We start from the raw sequence: 5,261 nt of genomic DNA, 5'->3' as shown, positions 1-5,261 counted from the left end.
TTGAACACAAGTACGAAAACGAACATTCCACGTACGGGTTTGAACAAAAAGCCTCAATTCAATTATCATTAGTTACACTTGCAGGGTGTAAACGTGAACTTATATTATGTGATCACATGGGCTTGACGAGCCTCATTCGGACGGTTCGCTACCGTTAGCGGATGAAATATATTTTCGGGTCTAGTGTATGTTCTAACACTACGCGAAGGGTGCAAAACAGTTAAGTTTGATAATTGGGTGCCCGCGAAACAAATAACAACTTTGGAATGTAAATGATTTTGATAATCATCTTATACTAAATCTTGTGGTTCAAATACAACGTTTACTAAAACACCTATGATTTCACCAACGTTTTTCGTTGACAGTTTTCTATATGTTTCTCAGGTTCATACTTGGGTATTTGATAAATGCTTCCGCGTACACTCATACTTGCTTGGAGTTAAGCATACATGCATACACTCTGATTTCTTGCTTGGGGTCAATTATACATACATACATACGCTAGTGATAGCACCTTTGGATTCAAACATATCGTTTACATACTTACGCTATTTATAGCAACCGTGATTTTAAACTAATTATGTCGCAAGTTATCTCATTTATAATTTATACTTTTGCAAACTTGAAATTGTTGTCGAACGATTTTGTAAACTAAACTTTGCAAGCATGATACGTTTCAAAAGGACGCGACATAATTTTGGTCAAACGAGTCTCATATAGGGACTACGACCACGTAACGGGACCTAAGTTAGCGGCACCGTCAATGAAGATTTTGTCGGGTCGCTACAATGAGGTAGCATGTCATCTCTTTCCGACTGTACTACAGTCGGCTGCTAGGGAGTGGTTCGCAAAATTACCACCTAATGGAATCACATGCTTCGCAGACTTGCGGGAAAAGTTTCTCATGCAGTATCAGAACCTCTGCCGACACAAGTACACACACCTGTACGCTCACAAAATACCAATGTACCAGGGAGAGAAAATTGAGACCTTCATCACAAGGTATATGCTGGAGTGTCAAAAAATCCCAGGGCTCCCGGAAACACAGCAGATTTCCGGATCCATAACATGCATGGACAAGGATGCACACCCATTGCTCGTTTCTGAACTTCGGTGGAGCATCCCAAGTACATTTGCAGATGCCATGACAGTGGCAAGGAAATACCAACACTCTAGAAGGGAAAACCAAGCCGGGTATCACCGGTACGAAAAGAAAAGAGAAGAGGAAAGAAGAAGCGACAGCAGGCATCATCACGACAGCAGTAGGCGCAGTGAAAGCCATCACAAAGGCCACAACAGTCACGGTAAAAGCCATAACAGCCATAGGCATGATAAGAGCAGCCGAAGACCATATGATTGTGACGACCCGGGAATTTCCGACCAAATTTAAACTTAATATTTATATGTTTCCGATACGATAAGCAAAGTCTGTAATGTTGAGTCACAAAATTTTTGAACTGTTTCATATATTCATTTGACCTTTGACTATTCCCGACGATTCACGAACCATTAATTGTAAATAGATATGTGTGTATGGATATATAAATAATAATTTGAAATATTAATTGAAATAATATATGAGTTAATTGTTGGAAATAAATATGTAAAATAATATGCGATATAATGAAAACTATTATTACAAATGTATGTATATATATATATATATATATATATATATATACTACTTGTAAATATATAAAATAATATTAAATCTATTTGTTTAAAAATATATAATATATATTTATGTGATAAAACCTTTTATTTAAAACTGATAATATTTAGAGAGAGAGTAAATGGAAAATGAATGATTTCGAGCTTAATTAGTAAACGTCAGTAACACTCGGTTGATGTTTTGTTAGTTTTAATATAGATATTATACATGTTCATGAAGGATTGAAATAAAAGTTGGACTGTAAATTGATTACGAAGATTTTAGATTTGTCAAAAATATTTTTACCTTTTTAAGATTAAATATTAGCACTCCGTACATATAAATTGGAACAGAAAATAAATAATTATTGAACCTTTTTGATCAGGTTTCAAACAGTTAATGAGTGAAATAATTAAATATATTTAATCTTAAAATTTAGGATTTTTAGGAACACTTTTATATTTTAATTGTTTAGCAATGAACCACGTTATAACACAGTCCGTAAAAACTGTCGGTAGGATGTAAACAATAAACATTCACGTGAAATTCATTTTTGATAACTGTGCTTGTTCTTTTCCTTTCATCATTCACTGAATGAATCATGTAAATTATTATTAATTATTTTAATATTATTAATTATTGTATGTACAAGACTTAAGGTGATGCGAATTCAGAATCACAAAACCACCACACCCATTCTCTTCTTCTCTCTCTCATTCTCCTTGTTCTCTTCTTAGTGAAACAAACCACCATCCTTCAGACGCCACCATCCATTTTTAAATCACCATCGTGAATCACAACCTTCCACCATTCTCAAACCCGTCACCATCGTCTCCATCTCCACCATGAGTACAATCGTGAACATCCACCATTTTTATTCTTAAAAATCGGCCACCAAATCATCATCACCTATCACCACCATGAGCACACCCTAATCACAAGAACCCTCATCCATCAAAACAAAAGCCATGTATACGTTTCTGTTTACAGCTATCATAGTCTCCTGTTTTCTTTTTACTCGACAACCCAACACCAAGAACACCACGTAAATGAAAACTGCTGTAAGATGTTACTAGTTTTTATTTAAATCGCCACCATGGCAGACTGATATGGCCACCTTTTTTCCTTTCTATTTAGTCGATGCAAAGTGACAAGGAAAGGGTACGTTTATTGTACTTACAAAACAAAAAGGAGAAAAAAAATAAATATGCCACTTGCTACTACTCACTGTTTTCCTTCTACTCCAGTTAATTTATTCCCTTTTTCATTCTTTTCAAAATCGACATATGTTAAACTATAACCCCAGCTCACCCACTAGTAGTTTTAAAAGGATATGACATTATCATTATTTTATTCTTTCGAGTATGAGATGATTGTAATAATCATTGTTAGATATTGAGGAAGAAGAAATGATGATTATGATGTAAGATAGTTTATGATGATGATGATGATGTCTAGCGAAAATGGTAAGGAAGAAGAAAGATGATGAGGACGAATTGCAGCCTTATTGTTTTTGTTTTAATCGTTAGTTCACGAGACCCATATTTTGCCTTAGTGAACACTAAAGCTTACAAGATTCATATGAAGGCTTATAGAGGGATTAGAGATAACGTTGATAACTATATGTTAAGGATGAAGGCGACCAGAAAGATGATGATGCACGTTTAGATATTAAGATGATGATGAAGTAATTTAGTTTTGATGAGCATGAATAGTTATGGGTTGGTTTTAGAAGAAGAAGAAAATAAAACAAAACGGGTTATAAATATTTAGTTAGGAAACGAAACAGAAATGAAGGGAACGGATGAGTGGTTAGGGGAATGGTCTTTGAACAAGAGGTACCGAGTTCGAATCTAGGCAACTTCATATATTTTTATCAAAATTTAAAAATCGGAATGGGCTTTAAACTGGGCTTCTGTTGGGCTATTACCAGGCTAGAATCAGGAAGAAAGAGTTATATAGATTTAGTTAAGAAATAATTCAGAAAAACTGGATAGAGCATGTGGTGTGGGTGTTGTCGGGTTAGCGTGTGGTCTAGGGTTCGAGTCCCAAATGAGACAGCATATTTTTTTAGGCTCCATTCCTTGAAGGTAGTTCACTTTTTATTTAGTTTATTATTATTTTTATTATTATTATTATTATTATTATTATTATTATTATTATTATTATTATTATTATTATTATTATTATTATTATTATTATTATTATTATTATTATTATTATTATTATTATTATCATTTTCATTATTATTATTATTATTATTATTATTATTATTATTATTATTATTATTATTATTATTATTATTATTGTTATTATTATTATTATTATTATTATTATTATTATTATTATTATTATTATTATTATTATTATTATTATTATTATTATTATCATCATTATTATTATCATAAGTATTAGTATTATTATTATTAGTAGTATTATTATCATTATAGTTATTAATATAAATATTAGTATCATTATTGGTATTAGTAAAATCATTAATTTTATAATTATTATTAGTATTAATTATTATTAAAATTAACATTTTTATTAAAAGAATCATTTTTTTTATCATTTTTTATCATTAATATTAAAAGTATCATTTTTAACTCTATTATCATTATTATTATTTTTATCATTTCTAATATCAGTTTAGTATTATTATAATTTTAACAAAACAAACGATATATAAGAATATCTTTAAAACATATCGCATAACAACATTAATATCTTCATAATAAATACTAATTATTTATCTAATGTATATAAAATAAATATAGTTAATATAGTTACCAATGAAACATACAAGTTACTGAAATAACAATTAATAATAATATCAAAACTTGTTCGATTACAAGATTATGTTTTAATAAATATATGAATAATATAGGTTCGTGAATCTGAGGTCAACCCTACACTTATTAGATGACGTCATATGTATTTTTACTACAAAATACAGTATGGTGAGTTTCATTTGCTCCCTTTTACTCTTTATATTTTTGGGACTGAGAATACATACGCTGTTTTTACAACTGCTTTATTAAATGCTTTTGAAATATATTTTGAACTGCGAATACATTAAATGCGTTTATAAATGTTTGACGAGATAGACACAAGCAAAATATTCCTCGAATGAAATATTATGCAGACAGAAGTTCTGCGGATTATTGTTGAATTATGTGGACATGATAATTGCCACCGTTGAATTATGTGGATATGATAATTGCCACCATTGAATTATGTTGACATGATAATTGCCACCAATTGATATGAATGTTATGTATCGAGAGAATGATTTTATACACAGGTTATGTGTATGTTATTTTTGTGCACGAGACATGTGTACGGTTACTAAGATTTATGAAAAAGGATTTCGTACACGAGAAAGGTGTACTGTATTTAAAAGATATCGCATGTACATTACAGGTGGGTATAGGATTCGGGCCCATTTGTACCATGTAGCATTTAAATTTTGTGGTCTATCAAAATGATGAATTTTATTGTTTTAAGATAAACCTATGAACTCACCAACCTTTTGGTTGACACTTTAAAGCATGTTTATTCTCAGGTATGAAAGAAATCTTCCGCTGTGCATTTGCTTATTTTAGAGATA

This window comes from Rutidosis leptorrhynchoides, chromosome 9 (assembly GCF_046630445.1).
Source record: "Rutidosis leptorrhynchoides isolate AG116_Rl617_1_P2 chromosome 9, CSIRO_AGI_Rlap_v1, whole genome shotgun sequence".
Classification (NCBI taxonomy): domain Eukaryota; kingdom Viridiplantae; phylum Streptophyta; class Magnoliopsida; order Asterales; family Asteraceae; genus Rutidosis; species Rutidosis leptorrhynchoides.
Note: the sequence above shows the minus strand (reverse complement) of the source record.